This window comes from Adiantum capillus-veneris, chromosome 2, assembly GCF_014529385.1.
Source record: "Adiantum capillus-veneris isolate H3 chromosome 2, ASM1452938v2, whole genome shotgun sequence".
Classification (NCBI taxonomy): domain Eukaryota; kingdom Viridiplantae; phylum Streptophyta; class Polypodiopsida; order Polypodiales; family Pteridaceae; genus Adiantum; species Adiantum capillus-veneris.
This window is the reverse complement of record NC_140932.1, coordinates 67,698,902-67,725,854: the sequence shown is the minus strand read 5'-3', so window position 1 is coordinate 67,725,854 and position 26,953 is coordinate 67,698,902.

The following is a 26,953-nucleotide window of genomic DNA, read 5'->3' as shown; positions in this document are numbered from 1 at the left end:
CAAGCGAAAGATTTTCCTTGATAATAGTTGGATCTATTTGAGGGATACAAAATGTTTTGTATGTGAAGATCGCACTATTAAGCAACAAAATATGTGTCGCAAGGCATATGAGGAAAAGAATAATAAAAACAAGGAGATCTCTCATGAAGAAAATGTGCCCAAGGAGGAGGCAAGTCTCTCAAGCAAATAGGGATGCATGACCTATGAGACTGAGTTACAATTGAAAATATGCTTTTGGAATTGTAATGGATACCCATGGAATGCGGGGGTTGGCATTGATGAACTAACAAGCAAAGCCGATGTTGTACTTCTTGTTGAAACTTGGGAGCATGATACACAAAGGATTAACGGCTTAGAGAATTACAATGTACATTCATTGATGTGGTCAAAGAATCTCAAGCAACGAAGAGGACAAGGAGGGTTAGCATGTATGGTTAAGAAAGGATTGGAAGATTTTGTATCAATTGTGAAAGATGACAAGTACAAACGTTATGTATGGCTGAAAATTATGACACCAAAAAGAGCACCCATTTTTGTAGCCAGTTGCTACATTCCTCATCATGATTCTCCCTTTTATGCTTGCATGGATAGAGATCAACCATTTTCTGATTTGGAAGAGGACATTGCTTATTTCAAAGGTGAAGGTGATGTTATTGTATTTGGGGATATGAATGCTCGCACAAAAACATTGCAACATGATACTCAACAATTTGATATGCCATACATTTCAAGGGAGTTGGAGAAAGTTCACTTGTATGATCGTACTTCAATGGATGAGAAAGAGCCGGATCACTATGGAAAGTTACTTTTACACATGTGTAATAGCACGGGTATGCTCATTGCCAATGGTGTATCTTTGTGGAGTGGAACCAATGGATTTACATGTAGGAGACATAATAGGGATAGTGTGATTGACTATATGCTACTCTCTGAAGCTATCATGTATCGCATAAAGAGTTTTATGTTTGGTCAATGGACCCCGGAATCCGACCATCGCACCTTATGTATTGACCTTTCATGTGGAGAAGCAACTAAGCATGATAATCTCAGCCAAAGGAAAGAGAAGTTATCAATATGTATGGATTTCAAACGGGCACCAATGTACATTGAAATGGTTGAGAAAAAATTATGGATGACAAAGCTTCAATGTGATGCACCATTGGAAACTAAATGGGAAGCTTTCAAGAAAGCTATTTGTTCTTGTGCGGAAGAATGCTTTGCCATAAAGCATCTCCATGGTATCAACAAAGATAGATCATGCAAAAGGTGGTTTGATAAAGAATGTCAAGATGCTCGAAAGTCCTTGATAAAGCTTGATGCAACTATGGACAAAGACAACTAGCAAAGTCATTTGCATTCATACAAGGCATTAATTGAAAAGAAGAGAATGTATGCGGTGGTCACCAACTCTCTTTGGTCTATGCATCGATCAATTGGAACAAATGGTACTTGACTTTATGCAAGAAGAAGGCATTGAAGAGGTCACTATTTGCAATGCGGTAATCATGGTTTTGTTGTATGCGGATTATGTAGTGCTTCTAGCACACACTTTAGAAGATGCACAAAAGCTTATGGTTGTCCTTGAGAACTTTTTCTTGCATAGTGGGCTGATTGTAAATGAATCCAAAACAAAGGTTATGCTTGTGAAAACCAACCATAAGGAGAAGCCATGCATTGTGTACAACAACGAGACACTTGAAGTTGTTGAGAGCTTTAACACTAGGTTTGTAATGGGACACTTTTATGTCTTGGGACACTTTTATGTCCTGTTAAGTGACCATTTTCCTTGAATTATGTCAAGAGTTTCAAAATGGATTTTGAGGTGCTTTCCATCTAGAAAGTTGTCTCATGAGCTGAAAAAAACTCGACATTTTTTTGGAATATCAATTCTATCTTTAACCTTGTCCTTGCACAACATTTTGCAACCTAAATTGTGTGAAAAAACGGGTCCTGTTTTTGGCTTTTTTCAACTTTTTGCAACTATACCACTCTAGAATTCATGTTTGTGAGGTCTATAATGCTACAGAACTATCTTTAGTAGTCCTCAACATGTCCTGATGCTTCTAGGGAGAAATAAATGTTTAAATTGTAAGTTAAGATCAAATCACAAAAATTGTCAAATCCTGTTTTTTAGCCAATTTTAGCTCTTCTATGATTTTTTTGGTGGCTTTCATGATATCCAAATGCAATTTTTATTTTCCATGCCGCAAATTGTAACATAAAGCTAATATTCCTTGAGTTTTGGGCCACCTAATACCCTATTTTGCATAGTACACAACGATGGTTGATTTTTTCAATTATAGAAGAAAACAAAAGATTCTAGTATATCAAGTATAGCTTTTTCAATATTGCCTGGTTCTTGTGACAACTATATGAATTTTGTAGGTAGTAACCATATCTAGTCATAAGGATCAAATTTGGCTAGATATTGAATAGTTTCTATGGGATTCTATAGCTCATAATGTTGAACCCAGTTTTTTAATGTTTGTTGTATTTATCACTTCATCTTTGTTCCTAAGATTCCCCTTGGTAAGAGATGTATTATGATTTTGACATGCTCCATGGATCCTTATGAACCTAAAGGCCAACAAGGAACTAAGAAAACATGCATATATTATTTGCATTGAGTGTGGCTATAGAAACTCTGATGATAGTTCGCAAAATGGTAAAAATTCAACTTTTTTATACCTATTTCTTTTGGCAAAACAAAAAATAGTGAGTGAGAAGAAATCATATGTCATGATCACCAACCCATTGAAGTTAACTAGGGAATTTATCTCAAGTCCTACAAAAATCCCTAATCTTAATTTTATGCAACAAAGCGTAATAAATGACTGTTTTGATGTAAATGTACTAGTTCGTCAACTTTGGAGGCTTGGTGTGACCAATAGATGAGAAATTTTACAAGTTTCTTATTTTTTCCATGTGTAGTAGGCCTTGAACTATAACCTCATGAAAGGATTTTACAAAATGAGTGGATCTACTATGGTTTTGGAGGTTTTTTTTTAAACCCTGAAAGGACACTTTTATGTCGTATTAGGTTACCAACCTAGTGTTAAGTACCTTGGCCTTGAGGTTCCATCCAATCACAAGTGGCATGAATGTGCTATGCATCGTTTGGAAGCGGAAAAGAGAGCATATTATGCATTTGAGAACATTTGTAATGCGGGAAACATCAAGTGTTGGGTTCTCAAGAAGTATCTTTTTTATGCATTGGTGACACCGGTTCTTCTTTATGGAGTTGAAGTGTGGGGCGGGAGCATCTCAAAGTCTACTTGGAAAGAGTTTGAGAATGTCCAAAAGCGTTTTCTTACAAACTTTCTCCAAGTTAAGACACAAACACCATATATGCTCCTACTTCTTGAGTCGGGATTTCTTCCAATTGAGGTTATGGGCATGGAAAGGGTTGTGGAGTACATGATAAAGATGCGTCAAAACCCCTCACATCAACTTCCTACAATTGCATGGGAAGCAAGCAAAAAAGTTCAAAAGACGCATAAAAGCAAGATCTTGAGCACGGGATGGATGCAAGACATAAAGAAGTGGTTTGGGAGATGGGATGCATTATACTTGCTACATGATGCTTCAATTGACTCTCAAGTGAATGAAGCTTTTCTATAACGCCAATGTATTACGGCTTGGGAGAAATCCGGTGGGCCACGCTTCATACATTACACCACCTATATTGCCCCCAACTACAAAACCATGTTCTTCGCTGAGAGAGGAAACCGTACTCACACTTACATGCTTGAGCCTATTCCCTTGTCCGTGATATGCACTATCACAGCAATTCGGCTTAGCTCCCATTTCCTTCGATGCGAGATAGGGCGTTGGGGCAATGGAGAAGAGTCAAATCGATTGTGCACATTATGCTTACTGCAAGTTCGAGAGTCTGAGTAGCACACACTACTAGAGTGCTCAGCTTTTGATCACATCCGAACTTGCTTCTCTCACATTTTCAGCCATAACTTAGACCTACTCACTTTCCTCTCCCAGCCAAAGTGTGGGCTCTCCATTGCGTCTCTCATCACTACAATTTTGGAGCATCGAGAGTCAGTCATCAGCCATACAAATACTACATCACATGTAACTTTGGTCCCATAGGTCATATTTGACCTCCGAGGAAGATAATAAAATCTATCTATCTATCTATCTCTCTCATGCAAGAGCAAAATACTAAGTTCGGGGTGGATGCTTGACATCAAGAAATGGTTTGAAAGATAGGATGCGTGTCACTTGGTGAAGGATGCATCAATCGAATCCAAAGTTATTGAGGCCTTCTTACAACACCAATGTATCATGGCTTGGGAGAAATCCAAAGGTTCTCGCTTCAGCCATTACACCACACACATTGCCCCAAGCTACAAATCTCTCTTCTTCTCCAAGCGTGGTAACCGAACTCATCCCTACATCCTTGAGCCCATCCCATTGAGTGCAATCCGCACCATTGCCTTCATTCGTCTTAGCTCCCATTCTCTACGCTGCGAGACAAGACGTTCGAGCACTGGCGAGGAGTCTCATCAACTTTGCACCTTATGCCCTCGTCAAGTGCGAGAGAGTGAGTACCACACACTACTTGAGTGCTCAGCTTCTAACCACATTAGGTCTTTTTTTTCCCATATGTTCATCCATGAGCTCTCCCTACATACCTTCCTCTCCCAACCACAATGTGGACACTCTATTGTGACACTCATTTCAGCCATTTTTGAGCATCGAGAGTCACTTATGACCTCCACTCACACCACGTGACATGTTCATTTGGTCCCATAGGTCATATTTGACCTCTGAGGACGATAATAGAACTATCTATCTATCTCTCTCTCTCTCTCTCACACACACACACTCTCTCTCTCTATCTATCTGTATCTCTCTCTCTCTCTCTCTCTCTTTTCCCTCTTTTCCCTCTCTATCTCTATCCCTATCTCTTTCCCTCTCCCCCTCCCTCTATCTCTCTCTATCTCTCTCCCTCTTTCACCTCTCTCTCTCTCTCTCTCTCTCTCTCTCTCTCTCCATCTTTCCCCTCTCTATCTCTATCTCTTTCTCTTTCCCTCTTTCCCTCGATCTCTATTTATCTCTATATCTCCCTCTCTCTCTATCCCTCTCTCTCTTTCCCTCTATCTCTATCTTTCTATATATCTCCCCCCCCCCCCTCTCTCTCTCTCTCTCTCTCTCTCCCTCTTTCCCTCTTTCCTATCTCTCTCTCTCTCTCTCTCTCTCTCTCTCTCTCTCTCTCTCTCTCTCCAAAAAAAAATGCAGCCGTTTTTTGACCTAGTAGACATTAGTTCACTCTTTTGATCATAACTTCTTCATCCGAACTCCGATTTGGGTGATCTATAGCCTCAATCAAAGAGCACAAAGCCCTATACGCATTGATGTAAAGATATACATTTTCAAAGTTATCGAAGGTGTTTCTGTAGTAGCTTTTTCAAAGTAAAAAATTTCAGGAAAATTGACTCTCATCTCTTATTTTACATACAATGTCTCTCGGCACTCACAAGGGTTCTTCTTCTTCAACAAAGTCCACAAACATTGTAGAAAATGATCCAAAATCTCCTAAGATGGAGAAGGCAACACAACCACCCAACAAACAACATCAAAAACCATGATCATGGCATACTTGGTATCACTACAAGAGACTGTAAACAAACAAGGTAGAGACTTACTAGTACTTGCAATGGAGAATGGCACACTAAGAGTACTTGTGGTTGAGATTGAGAATATCAAGAGGACACTTGATATGCAAACAACATGTTTGATGCAACTTGAAGAGGAAGTCAAGGAATGTAAACGCTCTCTTGTGGACTTGAATACTTTGAAGAAGCGGATGAGCAAAGTAGAGCATGACCATGTATTGAAAGAGGAGAAATTTGACACCATGAGTTGGGATGTATGTGACATGAAAAATGTATGCACAACCATGTCTTGGACTGATGTATGTGGTAGCAATGTGGTTTCTAACTCCTCACGTATGCAAGCTATGGTTCAAACAAAGAATTTTGAGAATGTGGATGTGGAGGAGTTGAAGGAACGGGACAGACGCTCTAAGAACATTGTTATTCGTGGAATTCCCAAAGAGAAGTTAGAGACACCTCCTTCTCTTGCAGTTGTTCTCAAAGATTTCTTCAAAATCCACTTTGGCATGACCGAAGTTATGGTCTATGGAGCACATAGAGTGTTGAGCACACAGTTATGGCGGGTGCCGGCGGTGATGGGCCATGGCTTGGAGTAGTGTGCAGCAAACGAGATGGAGAAATCGACGTAGCAAGAAGAAATAACATGCTATGATTGATTGATCGATTGTGTAAAAATAACTTTACCTATATAGCTTGCCATGAAAACTTGAACTGTAATTACCTGCTTATCTGCATGCCATAAGGACATGTGCCCACGAGTATGACAAATTAGCCAAAGATGGTTTGAATACCTAACAATCCCCCCCTGAAGCCCAAACTATTGACTATGGACTTGATACAGACCGTGGTAGAGTCCATTCATTTGAAACCATTAGTAGAAGTCCCCCCCTTGACTATAGCATAGGTGTGTATGTGTGTACTTCCCTCAAACAACCATCAATGTGAGACATACTAGAACTTGACCAAACAACAAAAGGATGGTCTTACCACTTTATTTTCATGGCAGTGTCTATAACCTGTACAATTTTGACATTATGACAACTGACAAGCATGACAAACTAAAACAAAACTTTGACATAAAATAGATGATAATGTTGTCAAATAAAATCATAGAAAACCTATGACACTGAACATGTAAAACCAATTTTGAACTCTGTAGATTGTTGATGGACCAAATGTTTTAACGAAAAGCTTCTTCTTTCTTATGATTGAGCATTTTGTAAAGCTTGCTTGGGACTTGGAACATGCTTATGCACCACATGTATTTCAACTGCAGGTCTACACCTATTATAGGTGACTTGCTTATCGTGAGCTATGGTTTTTAGATAAGCCTTGTTGTGTTATGGAATTGATATTTTACTATTTTTACAGCTGACAGGTGGAAAAGGTTGGACCGAGCTAGGCCTATGCAAATGGAAATATATATATTGTACATATTATTATTCAAGTGCTCTTTTATGAGCTTTGGACATTTATGACCAGCAGGCCAGTTTGTACTCAATTTGACCATTCAAGAAATCTATAAATGAAATATGTGCAAGAGGAAAATGGTCACTCTTGCACGGGGAGAGATTGCACCCAGTGTCTGTGTTGTTCTTCTCTCCTCTCTTCTCTCTCATCGTGCCGACATAGCACTCCGTTGTAGGAGGTGCATCTGTACACACTCTCTTACACTCTCTCACTCACAGTCTCTCTCTCTTTTGCGTATGGATTTGATTTTGTGCTACAAGACTTGTTAGGTATGTGAATTTGTCAGTTTTATGGTTGCAACGTGTTATTTTGCTATTTTGCATGGAACTCCACGCCTCCGGCTGTAGCAGTCGTATTAGAGCTACAGCTAGGCTCTTGCGATTGCAAAATTGGATAACCAAAAGCTAAGTCCTCTTGTTTTCTTCTGGCTTTCAAAATTTATAATTCTATGTCCTTGTTTTACATTATCTTTTCATGCAAATCTAGCGTTAATCCTTCGTTAGTTTGTAATTAGTGGAAGAGGTTTGAATAAGATAGTAGAAATGATTTAGAAAAATTTATTGCGAGTAAAGTTTACATAATATTAATGTATATGTATGTATATATATATATATATATATATATATATATATATATATATAATATATATATATATATATATTATATATATATTAATAAGCACAAAAAAAATCATCAAAGGATATACATAGTAGAAAAAAAAAGAAGATGATGATGTAGAAGACGTATAATGAGAATAAATTTTTGGGTCACAAGGCACCTTTGTGACGCTTGACTTGTAAGAAGTGGCCCCCATTGAAAGGAGACCTTGCTGAGTATATCTCAAGTTTGATGTAGAAGAAAAAGTAGTAGTCAAATTAACCCTTGGAGCTACATTTTTCCCTCCTTGGACGTAGAATACTGCCCTAGGAGGCCGCAAAGGTTTCAGAGAATATTAATAGCATTGTGATTTCCATTTGTCGTCTTCTACGGCTTCCACTCAGACTGACAGGGAATCTGGGGGAAAGTGGAGCTGCAAGAGATGCCTCTTCTGCTCCCTCTATGTACGTGATTTTGGACGACAAAGCTGGCGATTATGCTGCAATTGGATGGCGTTGTGGGAAGCCTCCATGGATGCATGGGGGGAACCAAGCCACAGTGCACATGAAGGGTTTCCGTGCCAAACTGGCCTGGGATAAAAGGCAACTCTGCAAGACTCAAGCCGTCGTACATAGTCGACTAAGGGTCATCATCCCCTATCTCCACTTGCATGCAAAGGCGGCCGCACGTTGTACGATACAACTTTCAACCACCCCCCTAGACTGTCTAGGCCTCGAGACGCTGCAAGTATCACCCACCATCTATCCAGCCGCAATTGCTCCCTCTATCTAACCCTTCCACATGCTGTTTAGCGGTCGTGGAAATACCCACTTACTTTCTCACCCTGCATGACCTCACCCAACCACCCACTTGCCCACCTGCAAACAATGTGCACTCTCTCTCTCTCTCATTGTTGCACCCAGTAGCGCCCACCACTCTTCAACGAGTTCACTAGGGTCTCCATGCACATCATTGACCTCAAAATGGAGCCTCCATGCAATAACGTAGCTGTCGACCAACTTTTATCTCTCCCTCTCTCTCACTGTTGCGGCTAGTAGCACTAATATTTCTGTGGTCTGTCAATTCACAGGAAGATTTAGAAATTTTCTCATGTAGGAAACTGGAGTCTTTTTCAGTGTTTTTCATAAAATGCATAACATCATGAGCTTCTTCTCGAGAGGCACCACATACCTAGCTAGGTACGATTGGGGGAGGGGGACCCCCAACCCCCCCAACGGGCCGGCAGTCCCCTGCCCCCAATCGTACCTAGCTAGGTATGTGGTGCCTCCCTCACAGAAGCTTGTCATGTTGAGGTAAGTCACAATGTGAGAATTATTGTGAGAATTTGTCCCAAACTTCTTGTGCAACACCCCCACACACACGTGGAGGTGGGCCGTTACTCTCACTCACCTTTCCCAAACTTATGTCTGGATCAACCACTTGGCTAATGAGGTGGAGGTTCATCGAGTTTGCCCAGAGGTCATTTTCTAGAGGTGATACACTCTCCCAGAAGTTCTCCTTGAGGTATCTGACAGTGCACTTGATGACATGAGTGTTCTTCATGGTGGGGGAGGAGTCAGAGAATTTCCGGGCAAGCCTTTGTAGGCTCAAGAGGTTGTCCAGTTGCAAGTTGCACAGGAGTTGAATGCTCCAGAAGCGTGGGGAGTTCCAGTTGAAGAGCGTGGCCTCAACATAGTAGAAAACAGGGTTGCAAGTTGGCTATAGAGGGTGCTGACTTGAGGGGGTGCATGAGACGGGCCATGAGCCGCACTGAAGGCTTGAGAGCACAAGAAGCTGCTTTGTGTAGCATCTTCTTTGAGGAGTTGATGGTGTGAAGTAAGGTGCCATCCGACAAGACGGTTGGTGTGGAGAGGGAGAGACTAGATAGCACGTCGACAAGACAACTCAGGGATTTTCGAGCACTGCAGGAGGTGATATGAGCATTGCGGCATTGCACCATGCTACTGTTGCATATAATGACGAGGATGAGGGAACGAGGCTGGCACAACACAAGGATGAGGACGCGGAATTTAGATGAGAAAGATCTCAAGCAGTCAATGATCTCCCTCTGTGAATGTCTCCCATTGTCTCATCTCCTCACAAGCCTCTCCTTGTGTCTGTGCACCTATAGCAAAAAAAAAAAAACCTGACTTGAAGAATCTCTGATCCTAATATCTCATGACTAGTCTACTGAGTGGTCCGAAGCCCTCTTTGAATAGATAATGAAATTGGACTCATATCTCATAATATATTGAACAATGAGATATGTAATGTAACTCTATGTTTGGTTGTATATGGCACAACTAGCAAATCCTAGCCTCTGATAATATTCCAGCCCTCCCCTTGTGGTACTAATTACGACAATTGTCACGACAAGACATTTAACCTCATAATGGTTGACTACCCATAGTGACGTTGTTTTCTGTGTCAAATACTTACTCTGTGCTCCATCATCACATATCTACAGATCCTAACATCGCACAAGCTCCTTCATCACCACGCCACAATGTATTTGTATCATTTGGCCTCCTCCTTATAAGAGAGCAGCTCTCCACATTCAACTTCGCTGCTACATATGCTTGCGAGTATACACATTGGTCAGTGCTCGTAGCACTTTGCAAGCCGCCTTGCAAATATGGCTTGTGTCCGAAGAATAAGCCACTTGATCGAATCTATTGATTAGTTGATGGAATTTCATTCTAGAGAAATTTTGAACAGCAAAACAATTCCTTGTTAAATTTAAGAGTAGTTTAATCACCTACTAAATGTATTAACATTTTAAAATCCATCAAAGATAAAATTGATGCAAAGTTAGGATTATTTGCCAATAAAATCAAATGAAAGTATGCAGCTTTGACAACAAACAAGCAGATAATAAAAGTGTTATATAAATTTGTAGAATGGTTCGCACGGCTAACGTGATCAGTGGCTATTGGTCTGACGTCAAAGACTTACTGAACTTAATCAATAACTATTAGGGTAGAAAAAAAAGAGGTCTCAAATTGACCCTACAATTTGTAACTTATGTAAACTACCACCCACTTTTGGCATTAACACGTGTCTTTATAGGCCATTGCAGAAATATTGGACTCATCATTCCAAGATCCTTACAGATTAATTTGTTCGACATAGTTTCTCTTTAAACTTCAGTTTTCTCAATAAGGACTTTCAAGTGTTTGTACATACTTGCTTGCATCTAACACAAAATCACCTTTCCTGCTTTGTCCTTGAGAAGCCCTTTTGCAGATGAAGCCCACTACAATGCTATCATATTAAAGAACCTTCAGGTATGAAATTTTTCATTGCATTCAATAATATACTTCTAGTAAGATCTCCCTATCGTCTTTGATCTATTGTGATTTATAACTCATGTATTAGATTAATGTCAATTGTAGCACCTCTCACAGCACATGATTCTCGCATCCTTTAATCACACATCATGGGTCAACACCATTACCTTTATTAGGTTTTTCACAATTGTCTCATTGATTTAAAAGCTTTTTCATTAAGATCATTTGTCATTAAGCTATACAGCTACTCATGTGAGTTGGGATAGTAAACAACAGTTTGTAAGTACCCTTCTACTCAAACATGGTCCAAATTGGTTTCACACATGTGTGAATGTTATATTTTTTATGTCTAGCCTAATCTATTGGTCATGGACACACAGACTTGCCAATTTAGGCAGTGCGTAGATACTCATCTTGGTGCAGATCCGCCGATTAAGGTGGCACATTGATAAATTTAAAATTCATGATTTTTATATAATATCAAATGCATAATTTTTTAATTCAGGCAGCATTAGTGCAGATTCGCCGATTTAGGCAGCACGTCTTATTGGTGTAGATTCGTTGATCTAGGCAACACCAATCACAAAATCATGCTGCAGTGGCTTGCCACCACTGTAACTGGTATGATTTTGTTACCCGGGTATAGAAAATAAAAGATATTTTGCATTTGGATTATATTTAGATTTGGATTTGGAATTGGTATATGATACTTTTCTATCGCGACAATATTTATGGAATTGGACTTGTTGATGAGAATTGATTATTGAACAATGAGTGTGACCAATGATATCTTGATCTATCATGGTATGACACATACTGCTTATTCTAGTGGTATGGGACACTAGAATTGGTAGTATGTGGATGACGACAGGCATAAGCAATGTTGTCTAATTTTATGGATTTTCCTTTTACTATTTGATACAAATGTCTAATCATTGTTTTTGACTAGTATTGTTTGTAGATTTTTATCTTCGCAACAACTAAGGACAATTACTTTCCAATGGAGAGGTATGTTATAGAATTGATATTTTACTATTTTTGCAGTAGGTAGGCGGAAAAGGCTAGACCGAGCTAGGCCTATGCAAATGGAAATATATATATATTGTACATATTATTATTCAAGTGCTCTTTTATGAGCTTTGGCCATTTATGACCAGTTGGCCAGTTTGTAAATTTGACCATTCAAGAAATCTATAAATGAAATAGTGCAAGAGGAAAATGGTCACTCTTGCACGGGGGGAGATTGCACCTAGTATTCGTGTTGTTCTTCTCTCCTCTCTTCTCTCTCACCGTGTCGGCGTAGCACTCCGCTCTAGAAGGTGCATCTATACACTCTCTCGCTCACAGTCTCTCTCTCTCTGTTCGCATATGGATTTGATTCTATGCTACAAGACTTGTCAGGTATGCGGATTTGTTGGTTTTATGGTTGCGACGTGTTATTTTCCTATTTTGCAGTTGCTATTTTATAGGGAACTCCACGCCTCCGACTGTAGCATGTTGCTCTTTTTCGACATCACTTTTATCAGGCACAATTACCGCCATCAAACCGATGAAAGTTCCACAAGATGATTTCACTTCCGAAATACGTCCAGCTTTGTGAGATGATGCTCCTTTTCAATGGTCACCAGAACACCGAGCCGAGGGTACCCAAGGGTGGGAACACCTACTTGACAAGCCACTTTATTATAGTGTGAAAAGCAAATCCGAAACCAAATATGGCGAGCTCTATAGAACAAGTATGTGCAGATAGTGTTGCTTGGGATGCTTGTCGACAATCGACTGCCTCCGTTTGTTAGCCCTCTGTGGTGCTGCCTTGTCAAGCCAACTGCATGCTACATGCCGTCTATCCAAAAGCCTTTTGCTTGCTTGCTCCTCTAAAGCTCTGGGTCATCTTCAATTGAGCCGCCCTTTTGAGGATTCTTTGACACACACACCGCGCTGCTGTAGCTTTTTCTTCAAACTCTTTGGCTTTATCCACCAAGACCTCAACAAACCTCTCAAGCGTGCTATCGAATCCCCTACATTGCTCGTGTTGCAGGTAGACGATTGAGCTCTCCTTTGCAAGAAGTTTCTTGCTCTTTGACCGTAGAAACTCGTGACTCTATTACCATATGTTGAGCACACAGCTATGGCGAGTGCCGCCGGTGAGGGGCTATGGCTTGGAGTAGCGTGCAGCAAACGAGATGGAGAGAGGAAGAATTTGACACATCAAGAAGAAATAACACGATATGATTGACTGTGTAAAAATAACCTCACGTATATAGGTTGCCTGCAAACTTGAACTGTAGTTGCATGCTTATCTGCATGCCATAAGGGCATGTGCCCATGGGTTTGAAAAATTAGCCAAACTTGGGCTTAAATACCTAACATAGAGTGGGGAAGCAAGGAGCTCCTCGCTCGAGAGAACAGCCATTTGTATGCACCATGCTGGATGAGACCAAGCAAAAGATTATCCTTGATAATAGTTGCATATAATTGAGGGATACAAAATATTTTTTATGTGAAGATCGCACTATTAAGCAACAAAATGTGCAACGCAAGTCATATGCAAAAAAGAATAAGGAAAACAAGGAGATCTCTCATGAAGAAAATGTTCCCAAGGAGGAGGCAAGTCCCTCAAGAAAATAGGGATGCGTGACCAATGAGACTGAGTTACAATTGAAAATATGCTTTTCGGAATTGTGATGGATACCCATGGAATGCAGGGTTTGGCATTTATGAACTAACAAGAAAAGCTGATGTTGTACCTCTTGTTGAAACTTGTGAGCATGATACACAAAGGATTAAGGGCTTGGAGGATTAAAACGTACATTCATTGATGTGGTCAAATAATCTCAAGCAACAAAGAGGACAAGGAGCGGTAGCATGTATGGTTAAGAAAGGATTGGAAGATTCTGCACCAATTTTGAAAGATGACAAGTACAAACGTTATGTATGGCTGAAAATTATGACACCAAAAAGAGTACCCATTTTTGTATCTGGTTGCTACATTCCTCATCATGATTCCCCCTTTTATGATTGCATGGATAGAGATCAACCGTTTTCTGATTTAGAAGAGGACATTGCTTATTTCAAAGGTGAAGGTGATGCTATTGTATTTGGGGATATGAATGCTTGCACAAAAACATTGCAACATGATACTCAACAATTTGATATGCCATACATTTCAAGGGAGTTGGAGGAAGCTCACTTGTATAATCGTACTTCAATGGATGAGAAAGGGCCAGATAACTATGGAAATTACTTTTACACATGTGTAATAGCATGGGTATGCTCATTGCCAATGGTGTATCTTTGTGGAATGGAACGAATGGATTTACATGTAGGAGACATAATGGGGACGATGTGATCTCTGAAGCCATCATGTATCGCATAAAGAGATTTATGTTTGGTCAATGGACCCTGGAATCTTACCATCGCACCTTATGTATTGATCTTTCATTTGGAGAAGCAAATAAGCATGATAATCTCAGCCAAAGGAAAGAGAAATTATCAGTCTGTATGGATTTCAAACGGGCACCAATGTACATTGAAATGGTTCAGCATAAATTATGGATGACAAAGCTTCAATATGATGCACCATTGGAAAATAAATGGGAAGCTTTCAAGAAAGTTTTTTGCTCTTGTGCCCAAGAATGCTTTTCCATAAAGCAGCTCCATGGTATCAACAAAGATAGATCACGCAAAAGGTGGTTTGATAAAGAATTTCAAGATGCTCGAAATTCCTTGATAAAGATTGATGCAAATATGGACAAAGACAACTATCAAAGTCATTTGCATACATACAGGGCAATGATTCAAAAAAAGAGAAAGATGGGAAGAAAGCCACCAACTTTTTCAAGTCCGAAAAAAGGCAAATGCATGTGGAAGATTTTGAAGCAACTTGAGAGGCAAGAGAGCTGAGAATTTTGGTAACTTGCATCTTGTGGATATATATACACATTGTAGGAAATTATATGAGCAAGAAAATGCTGAAAAAATGCCATTTTATGGTTCACTCCCTTGTATGCCCTTTTTTTTTAATACTATTGAGGATATATGCGGTGGGCTTGAGAAGTTGGCCACTTGCAAAGCGGGAGATCTTCAAGGTATCAAGCCGGAGATGATCAAATGCACAAGAGATTTTACCCATGAGTGGATGTGTAATATGCTCAACCTTGCACTTCAACGTGGTATGCCTTATGATTGGAGTACTAATCGGGTTAAGCCTTTGCATAAAGGAGGGGATGTAAAGAATGTAAACAACTACTAGACTATAATGAGTGGATCTCTTATGCAAAAGCTATTTGGGTGCATAATGGAAATGAAATTGAGTGATTGGGATGAAGAGAATGACAAGAGTACAAAGGGACAAGCGGGTTTTCATCGATGCCATAGCACCATTGATCATCTTGTCACTCTTCATGTTCTCATGGAGTAAAGTCGGTTGAAAGGCAAGTGATTGTATTGTTGTTTTAAGGACTTTAAGAAAGCCTTTGATATGATTCCACATAACAATTTGTGGAGAAGGATGGAAGAACTCCAAGTGCCAAGTGAGTTTATGCTTGCGGTTTCTCGAATCTATGGGAAGGTAATTTATCAATTGCACATGGGAAGAGAAATTTTAAAAAAAATCGTAAGAACTATCGGGGTTAAACAAGGATGTCCGTTGTCACTTACTCTCTTTGGTCTATGCATCAATCAATTGGAACAAATGGTACTTGACTTTATGTAAGAAGAAGGCATTGAAGAGGTCACTATTTGCAATGCGGTAATCATGCTTATGTTGTATGCGGATGATGTAGTGCTTCTACCACACACTTTAGAAGATGCACAAAAGCTTATGGTTGTCCTTGAGAGATTTTTCTTGCATAGTGGGATGATTGTGAATGAATCCAAAACAAAGGTTATGCTTGTGTAAACCAACCATAAGGAGAAGCCATGCATTGTGCACAACAATAAGACACTTGAAGTTGTTGATAGCTTTAAGTACCTTGGCCTTGAGGTTCTGTCCAATCACACGTGGCATGAATGTGCTATGCATCGTTTAGAACCAGGAAAGAGAGCATATTATGCATTTGAGAACATGTGTAATGCAGGAAACTCAAGTGTTGGGTTCTCAAGAAGTATCTTTTTGATGCATTGGTGACACCGGTTCTTCTTTATGGAGTTGAAGTGTGGGACGAGAGCATATCAAAGTCTACTTGGAAAGAGTTTGAGAATATCCAAACGCATTTTCTTACAAATTTCTCCAAGTTAAGACACAAACACCATATATGCTCCTACTTCTTGATTCGGGATCTCTTCCAATTGAGGTTATGGGCGAAAGGGTTGTGGAGTACATGATAAAGATGTGTCAAAACTTCTCACATTGACTTCCTACAATTGCATGGGAAGCAAGCAAAAAAGTTCAAAAGACGCATAAAAGATCTTGAGCATGGGATGGATGCAAGACATAAAGAAGTGGTTTGGGAGATGGGATGCATTACACTTGCTACATGATGCTTCAATTGACTCCCAAGTGAATGAAGCTTTTCTACAACGCCAATGTATTACGGCTTTGGGAAAATCCGGTGGGTCAAGCTTCATACATTACACCACCCATATTGCCACCAACTACAAAACCACGTTCTTCACTGAAAGAGGAAACCGTACTCACACATACATGCTTGACCCTATCCCCTTGTCGGCAATATGCACTATCGCAGCCATTCGGCTTAGCTCCCATTTCCTTTGATGCGAGATAGGGTGTTGGGGTAATGGAGAAGAGTCAAATCGACTGTGCACATTATGCTCACTACAAGTTCGAGATTCGTAGTACCACATACTACTAGAGTGCTCAACTTTTGGTCACATTCCAACTTGCTTCTCTCACATTTTCAGCCTTAACTTAGACCTACACACTTTCCTCTCTCAGCCACAGTGTGGGCTCTCTAATGCGACTCTCATCACAACAATTTTGGAGCATCGAGAGTCACTCATCATCCATACACACATGTAACTTTGGTCTCGTAGGTCATATTTGACCTTCGAGGACAATAACAAATTTTTTTTTTTTCTCTCTCTCTCTCTCTCTCTCTATCTCTATCTCTTTCTCTCTCTCTCTCTCTCTCTCTCTCTCTCTCTCTCTCTCTCTCTCTCTCTCTCTCTCTCTCTGCCCCCCTCTCTCACTCTTTCTATATTTCTATGTCTCTCCCTCTCTCTATCTCTTTTTCTATCTCTCTCTCTATTTCTCCCTCTTTTCCTCTCTCTCTCTCTCTCTCTCTCTCTCTCTCTCTCTTTCCCCCCCTCTCTATCTCTTTATATTTTTCTCTCTCTATTTCTCCCTCTTTTCCTCTCTCTCTCTCTCTCTCTCTCTCTCTCTCTCTCTCTCTCTCTCTCTCTCTCTCTCTCTCTCTCTCTCTCTCTCTCTCTCTCTCTCTCTCTCATAATCCATTTCCTAAAAAATCCATTTTGCACATCTATTTGAAAAAAATCTAACACAAAGAGATTTTTCAAGAAAAATGTCTCTCTATTTCTCCCTCTTTTCGTCTCTCTCTCTCTCTCTCTCTCTCTCTCTCTCTCTCTCTCTCTCTCTCTCTCTCTCTCTCTCTCTCTCTCTCTCATAATCCATTTCCTAAAAAATCCATTTGGCACATCTATTTGAAAAAAATCTAACATTTTCAAGAAAATATAACAAATTTACCACGCACAAAGATATTTCATCTACGCCACAATGCAACCTATATCAAATGAATGAGGTATGTCTCTTTATCTTTATCTTTCTTGTTTTGTTTTCTAATTTATGCATGTGTGTGTGTGTGTGTGCGCGTGCGTGCTTCTATGCGTGTGTTTGTGGGGTACAATACAACAGGGAAAGAGGGGGGTGGGGGTTGTGATTACCTTAGGTTGTAGCACGATTTCCCATAAGGTTGAGATTCCAAGGACGAGTGTGGTAAACCCCCTTCAATGAAGTCGCCGAAAGGAAATCAAAGCTCCTCCTTGACCCAAACGTGCATGTGTGTTTGTGTGTGTGTGTGTGTGTGTGTTTTGTTGTTGTTCTTGTTGTGTTTGTGGGAGGGAGAAGGTGGAGAGAGATGGACTAGGGAGAGAGGGAGTGAGGGTGTGGGAGGTGGAGGGGGGGAAGGAGCTTGAAGATGCAACGATGGCGGAGAGGAAGGATGGCAAGGTATGCCGCAAAAATGCAGCATCCTCTGTCCTTCTTCCCTTTCTAGGCGCCAAGTTTTACCGCGGTTATTACCGCGACCATTATCGTAGGTATTACCGTGTTTATTTCCATGCAACGTCATTTCAAACAGATCGAAGTGTATCCGAGGTTTGGGGGGGGGGTACATGCCACCCCCTCTACCCTTAGATATCAAGTACTTCATCTCTTAGCCTTTTGAGTTTTTTAATGAAGATTTGTTTTTTAATGAGTATTTTTATATGTTTTTAAATGACATTTTTAAGTCCACTTTTATTTAAAAATAATTGTAGCACTCATTGCACTTTATTCTCTTTGAATTTAACATCATTTCTTTTTTTTTTTGAAATTTAGAACTTTTCTAATTAATTATTTATTTTTTAGGATATATATGACTAAATAAAAAATTTATCCCGTGTGCAAGACATCGATTGGGATGATCGTGACCCCCTGGAGGCCGTAAGCATGATCAGTGGATTGAGGAAAAACTCCCTTGTCCTTGTGCCAAGTGCAAAAGGGATATCCCTCGCTTGAGTTGCATTCATTGGAGCACGTGGAGAACGAAGGGCTTTGACATCCTCGAAAAAGTGCTAGGAGAGATGAGAGCGTCACTCACCCATCGCTTAAGGAGGTGCCCCATTGGTATGTATTCGGTGGTGGTGCACCAACGTGCAGGGCCAAACGGCAGAGGCAAGATCTATTGGACAATTTAGATACACCGGATGGTGATCCTCCCATTAGCTCTACTTCAACAAATCCTGTGGCGTCTCAAGTGCACTTTTGAGGCAAAGGATGAGCACATGTTTGACATGTTTGATGAGCAACTGGCTCATAAACATGACGTGTGCAAGGAGGATTGCTAGTTCTGCAGTCAACGGGCAGCGACAATGAAGGATGAATTGATGGCAAGTGCCCAAACAGCTCTTTACGACGGTGCACAGTACTCGGCGCTCCGGGCATCGTTAGAAGTCCTCAACTTGTAAGAAAAAATCTGGTTGGAGCAATGCAAGTGTCAATGCACTCCTTGGGTAAGTTTGAAATATGGCTTTTTTAATAACCTTCACTTGCTTTATGGTGCCGCCTCCTTGCAATTGTACTAATATGCTTGTTTGTTGTAGTTTGATGGGAGAAAAATGTTGCTGAAAGATCACCACATGCCTCCAGATCGTCGACGAGCTAGATTGTATGTGATTGCACTTGGAATGGAGTATGAGCGCATCCATGCATGCATCAATGATTGCATGGTATACGCAACGAGCATGCACATGTACCTCATGTCACGTGTGCGGGGAAGCACGATACAAGACCGGAATGAACGAGGTTGTTGGATGGATACGCCGCGACGGACATCAGCACAGCGAGAACTCACCTAACAAGATTTGTCAGCTAAGGATGAAGCTTGACCCGTAGGCGCGTGGAAGCAAGTCTAAGGTGTCAACCTACACTCCACCGACTCCTAACTAATTCCTACAGAGGTCTCTACCCAATGTCTAAGTCAGAGCCTTCAAGAGTGCATAAGAGGAAACTTCCTACAACGCTTCCTAGAGCCGAGCACCCATCAAACAATCTCAAAACACCAGAGAACTTGAAGGAGACCCTACTAACACCAATAGGTCGCTCTCCCTAAGGTCTATGAACCAAAATCCCTACCCAAAATACACGGTGCAAAATCACGTAGGATGTCTGGCCGAAATTTGCAGGTCTTCGTTTTTGAAATCTAAAGTGCCTAATGTGTAGCTCTACTCAATGTGAACGTGTGGATATGGTGTAATGCAAAATCGGACAACATATGCTCACCAAATCACCAGATGAAGCTCGTAGAAGGAGCTCGCAAAACCGGACCATACGCGCACAATGTAGGTATCGGCGTGTAGCTCTCGTCGGGGGCAACCCGCTGCACTTCTCCGTACTCGATTACGACCACCGGTGCACATGTAGCGTCAAGATGAAGCTCACACTCTCTCTCTCGTACACAGTACGCTCACTCACAGACTTCAAAACTTCTTTTTAAAAATGACAAAAGGGTGAAAGCATGTTAGCCTGTCACGCTTTTTGTGCTAGTTAGCAGTTTCAAGTTAGCACATCCTTAAAAAGTTGGGCGTCTGGTAAATTTATTACAAATAATATCAAAATTTATCGGAGGTTGTACATTTGGATTCCTTGTTTCAAGTGCTTTCTATTGATATATCATATGTCATAGATCTTGAGATGTAGCTCAAGTTATTGTTCTAGTTAGCATATGTCAAAATTGTGTTAATTAGCATTGTTTGGGACATGAAAAAGCATGACAGGTTAACATGCTTTCGCCCAAAAAGGTCTTTCATTAAGGTCAAAAAGTGGTATAAATACCTTACAATTCTCAAACCCTAAAGTTCCAAATCAACCATCTACTCAATCTAACTATCAAAACTGGGATACAATCTCGAAACTTCTGTAAGCCCCAATATTTACAAGGTGAAATGTCGAGTTTTCTCAATAAATGAATAATTACAAAAAAATGATAATCTGCCGAGAAGTCAGTTTTCGTAGGGTGTGTCCAGCTTCTAACACTCCCCCCCTCCTTGCTCATGTCGTCCCCGACATGGACGTTGAGCTGCTTCTTCATCGTATGGTTTCGCGCATCTTGAGCAGCGATTCATATCTGGCATGTAGATTCATCATTGTTGAGCCGAAAATATTAGTGTTTATGGTGAAGAAGCGAGTGTAGAATGCTTCTTCAAAGGCTTGGAGGTGATAGGATAGCAGAAACATTATCCTTTGATACAACGCATGTATCACCTCCTTGGAAGGCTGACCAGACAGATCATAGGCACATCTGTAATATCTTGGAAGAAGAAGATACTGTCTGTCACCTGGCCTTGCTTGAATGTCTCAAATACTGCTAAAAGATATTTGCAGATTTTCTTCATCATGATGCACGTAAGGTTAGGTGAGCCAGTGAACAATTTGATGGCGCCCGTTAGGGTTTCACCATATATTGGACACTTATTCTCTCACCTGCCTTCAAGCCCGACAGCTTAGGATAATTCATCCAAGTGGGTTGGCTCCTTTGTAATATCTCCTGGGCCTTCCACGTCGTGATTCTTGGTAGAGGACAAAATCTGAGGTTGTCTCTGATGTTTTTGGGTGCCTCTACCAAATGGATTAGGTAATGTGGGTACTTCGTTAGCCACACCTTCCTCCATTTTGGTTGAGAGTCAACTATTAACCTGGCCCCTTCTGGCTGGGAGATATCTGCGTTGTAGAGTGGCACTGTCAGCTCTTCTCTAATCCTCTTATTGATGGTGGCGGCTTCATACTTTAGCAAAGGATATGAGAGAGAGGGCTGAAGCCATTCGCGCCTGAGGTTGCTGGCGTCAATCTTCATGATGGTCATGGATTTGAAACTCGCTGCTCCCATTCCAAGGCTTCCTTAGTCGTCTCTTTGATCTCCACCTCTATTGCTTTACGTAGCTTTTCTTCCTCTTCCTGTGTCAGATCTGTGGCTCTTGAAGGGATCCTGCTAGGATTTCCTCTTGCATAGGTGTGTCCACAGGATCTGCCACATTTTCTAAATCTATGCCCTCAGTGGCCGTTGTCTCTGTGCCTTCTTGCTCTCCAGCTTGCTATCCTCTCAGCTCCTCAATCTGCTTTAGGAGTTTCTGTTTTTCTGTTTCAACTTCTTCTCCCATGTTCACGAGGAGGTCGTTCAACTTGGCGTTTATCTTCTCCGCCTCCTCGAGATTTCTTTTGATACTTTCTAATTCCTCTTGCATGGCTTTTTGTTCTTCTTCCATTCGTGTTTGCATAACAATTGACCCTTCTGCCATCATCAATCATTGCTTTTTCTCTAGAGTCAGCTCTATCTGAAGTTATTTCATATGTTCTTCATAAATTTGGCTTTACGTAGTGATGTGAGTCGAGCTAGTAGCTCTGACTCTGGCAGGAGATGCCCGTAGCCTCTGGATGGTTTGATCTTTCACTTTAAGCTGGTCCTTGAGCTCAAGGACCTCATCCTGGCTGGCTTCTTGATCTAACTCCGCCTTTTCTTTGGCATTTCTCATTGTCTCTACTTCCTTGGAATCCTCAACCAGCTGTAGGGTCAGGTTATCCCTTTCCCTCTCTGCATCTATCAATGATTTTCTAAGTTCCTTACACTCCTCTTCGACTCCTGCTTCTTGATCTAACTCCGCCTTTTCTTTGGCATTTCGCATGGCCTCTACTTCCTTGGACTCCTCAGCCAGCTGTAGGATCAGGTTATCCCTTTCCCTCTCTGCATTTATCAATGATTTACTGAGTTACTTGCATTCTTTGGGCTGCTGCTGCTGCCTGATTTTCTTTTTCCATTTTCTGGCATCTTTGCAATGCCTTTGCTAGACTGGCCTATAGCTCCACTTCTCTCTCTTTCTACCTTTGACTTTGTCTTTGTAAAGAGTCTATTTCCAGATTTATCTTCACTTCAGTGGCCTTGAGAGTTTCCATCTCACTTTTTGAGGCCATGGACTGCGCTCTTAACCCGGTTAACTTTGTCATCACCACATCCCAATCATTGGAGGGCAAGTGCAGGTCCATTGTATCTGTGGCCATCTCCTTTAGTTCTACTAACCTGATGCTTTTCATTTGCTCCTTAGGCCCTATGATTGCCAAGTCGAATGCGACTGTGGAAGCCTCTTCTTTTGTGTATCTTGTAGCTAGCAGGTCTAGAAATGTGTTATATGACTCATTTGGATCTGGTTGCGCACTTCGAGGCTTAGCCTTTTCCTTTGGTTCCTGCTCCTGGCTCTGCTCTTGCTTGGCCTCTTCTTGTTCTTCTGGTTTGTCTTGTTCCTCTTTGTCTTCTTGTGGAGGGCTACGAGGAGGTGGTGAGGGCGGTGGGCTGGACTCAGGGCTGACCGATAGAGATGTAGGATTTTTCTTTAAATCTCAGTCTACCTTTGTCTTCCTTTCTCTCTCTTGGCTTTCCTGCTCGTCTAGCAGTTTCTATCGTACTTGCTCCACTTCCTCTTTTGTAAAAGATACATGCGGGATATTCTCTGCTGTGGCATCAAGAATCTCAAAATTTTTAATGTAATCTTCGAATCTGTCCCTTTGCACCCTTTGGGATGATCCCGACATTGATTCTAGAGACGCCTTCTAGAGTTCACTCAAATCGCCTTTAAGGGCCCTTTCTGCTCTAAAGCTCTCCATCAGCCTCTCTAGTCTTGTTGCTTTTTGTGACTTGTCTCTTTTTTCGGCACTTGGACAAATTCTTTTTTTCCCTTCTTTTGCTCTGGCTGCTCTTCTTGAGCAGGCTCTAGCCGTCTTTTCAATCTTGTGGCAACCCTTGGTGCTTTTTGTTGCTCGTCTTCTTTGTCTTCTTTGAGCCTCAGCCAGTCGTTCTGTGATGGGGGGTGAGGCCATCTTCCTTTTGTGTGAAATGCCCCATAAATCACCTTAGTGATTTGTTCTCCTAGCACAATATATGTAGGCTTCTTGTTACCCATCTTCACTAGGTTGTCATGTATATATGCTGCATAATCGATTAGCTTTGGAGTGCTCTTCATATTGCCCAAGTGAATGTCGTGGCAATTGCTCCTGGCGGCATTCTGTACTTTTGTGGCCGCTTCGTACACATATGGAAGTATTGGTTGTACATCTGATTCATGATTTCCACTTTTGGGTTGGCAATATCTTCAAAAGTGTAGTTATTTTTATTCTCGGTGTACACCTTGACATCATCTCTTATTTTAGTTACACTATCCCCCTTGTTGGAGAGGTCTAGTGCATCTGCTACAACTTTCTCGGTGATGACTATTTTTATTTCTAGCCTGCCTTGCAGATCGGTTACTCTGGCCACTCCATCTTCTTTTATTGTTGTCACAAATTCCTAGAATCTCTTTATGTCAACCCCCACCGGCACTGCTTCAAAATAGTTGTGGAGATCAATCTTCTCCAAGTACCCGGCCATCTTGCTTCTTACGAACTCATTGAGTTCCCGCGGTAGCATTGGTAGCTCGATCACATTCCCTTCAGTGTCTTTGAACACTCCTTGGTAGATCTTTAGGTCGTTGGACTCTAGCAGATCTTCTTGGTTCCATGTGCTGGTGGGCTTTAGTGTTCCTTCTGGTATGATGAAGGGCTCCACTTCTTCTAGGTAATCCTTAATGGTCATTCTTTTCTTCTTTGCCGGTGACTTTGCGGCTGCCATAGATCGTGTTACACTCAGTAGTCCGAAGTTAGCATTTTTTTTCCATATTAGCTGAGAAACTGAGTTTTATCTATCCAAATGACTTGAAAATTGAAAATAAAGCTTAAAAGGAACTTGTGAAACTGTGCATGTGCTCATAGTGCAATTCTGGCAAAAACTTTCCCTCTAGACATCCTACGCGTAGGATGTCTTTTTCGTCAGAATTGGGTGATACTTGACATGCTGGTAGTCCTTGGCCTATGGAACATGGCTATGTGCTTGGATATGGATTTGGGCATCAAAAGTGGATTTTTTGGGCTGATTCAGGCTTTAGGTCACAAATTGGGTAGAAAGTCCATAACAGGTAGCAAGTGATGTCCAAATGGGTTGAAAATTGATATATGGGCTCATTGCACCATGGTATTAGCTCCCATGATGTCACTCTTTGCACAGGAGGTCTAAATTATGCTGGAGACATCCTACGCGTAGGATGTCTATTTCATCAAAATGGCATGGGATTTGTTCTGTGGGCAGTCCTTGGCCTATGGAACATGGCCATGCTCTTGTATTTGGATTTGGACAAGAATTGATGCTTGTAAGAGCACGTGTAGTGTTTTTGGGCTCAAAAAAGTGTATCTTGAAGGTGTTGGGGGTCAAAAATGATTAGAATGGCTTGAAAATTGGTATATGAGCTCTTGAAGATAATGTGATTGGATCTGGAATGGACAAACATCCTCTGTAGGCCAAAAATGTCAAATAGACATCCTACGCGTAGGATGTCTATTTCATCAATTTTTGCTTGTGACCACACAGATTGGTTGGTTATGTGCTTGTGAATGTGTTATGCAAGTTTCATGTGATTTGGACAAGTTTTGGTAGGTCTATGGCCCATTATTGTCTCTATGCCCTAACTTTGCGTTTTTTATGCATATGAGGTCAGTTTTGGTCCAAATGTGATGAAACTTGGTGGCTAGCATGTAAAGGTCATTCAGAAAATGTGTGATGAAAAATGTTGGGATCCGTGCCCACAAATGCTCTTGAGACATCCTACACGTAGGATGTCTCCTGATGATTTTTTCAAGGATTTTGTCACTAGTGCTTGCCCTTGGTCCCCCTGAGTCCCTTTTAGTCCTAATTTCAACAAAAAAGTCAAATGGATAGAAAGTAACTCCCTGTATGGATTTTAGAGCCTCCGAGCCATTTTCTGACTTTTGGAGTGCTTTTTGGAGATGAAATTTCTTCATGTTGATCTCCATAGCTTCCCGATCCCTTGGGGATCCTTGCAGTATGGTTTTTATCGACTTTCGCTTCACCGGAGCTTCATTTGGCAATTTGTCGCTCTAGAACCATCCGTGGTTGCATTTACGTATCTTCGATGATTTGTGGTGGTCTACCACCATAGGACTTGGTTTTTGATGGTCTAGGAAAGCCGCTCGTGAAGTTTGGTGGCAAACGGGCATGCGGTTTGGCCAAGAGAGCTATTTGACGCTTTGTGTGTCTGATGCCGTTTCTGAAGTTTAGTGCCTCTTTCGGTCACTTTTTGGTCATGTGGGCTACATAGACTTGTCGAGCATGTCGAGATGCTCCTACCCATGAATTTTGGTAGCATTTGGGCGCCTTTTCACCGATTTCCCATTTGGTGGCCTCTTGCGGGATTCTAGGAACTAGGGTTTTTCCCGATGGTTTTCTACTGCATTTGGACATCCAAGGCTGGTCTCCTATGCTAGGGTAAGCTTCCGATGAAGTCTCATTGCTTTTGGGTTAGCCGTTAGGTGGCCGCCTCTACTTGTAGGTCTCTACTGCCCGCTTTGTGTATGAACCCTACGCTAGTTTTCGCGACAAAACGACAAACATGCGCGAAGAGCTCAAGGTGGTGAGCCTACCTCTCATGTCTGAAGCCCGTCGGGTAGTCGTGCGCATCGTAGAAGCTACTGGAAGGTCCGTTCGCTCTAGGTGGCAGAAGCTCTCTCCAAAAGGTCAATGAAAATGAGCTAAAAATGAAGTGAAAAATTCTTATAATGGGGGTCCCTGAACCACTTTTCATGAAATTTGACATGTGCTCCCATCTTCTTGCGAGATGCGGTTTAGGCTCAAAAACTTCTTGATTTGGACTCCATTTGCTATGTTTACCATAAATTTGGCATTTCGGTCAAAAGCTGGCTAAAACACGCTTTCCGCTCCAGTCTCATAATTGCACCCCCTATGTACCATAGGTTTTCCTATAGTCACTGATCATCCTCATATTTTTTGTTTTTCATTATGACCGTTTTTCACCTGCTTTTTGTATTTTTGAAGTTTTTCTGCCGAAAATTAACAAAACTAAAAGGAAAATAGAAAATCAAACCTAGAAAATCCCCAAAAATCATAATAAATCACAAACATCACTGCAAAACATTATATACACTCACATGCAATTTTTATGGCCGGATTTCTCCGTTTTACCAATATTTTGTCCGAAAAATGGCTATTTCTACTTATATACACACACCTAGGGGCTTGATTTGGTGTTTGGCCCCATATACCTATAGATACATGCTGTATAAGGGCATATGTACTTGGTTTAGTCCGGAAAGTTTCACAATCAAACAACAACCCTTAATGTTGTACAAGAGAAGGGAATAAGCAAGATGTTTATTGGCATTCGTCGTCGAGGTTT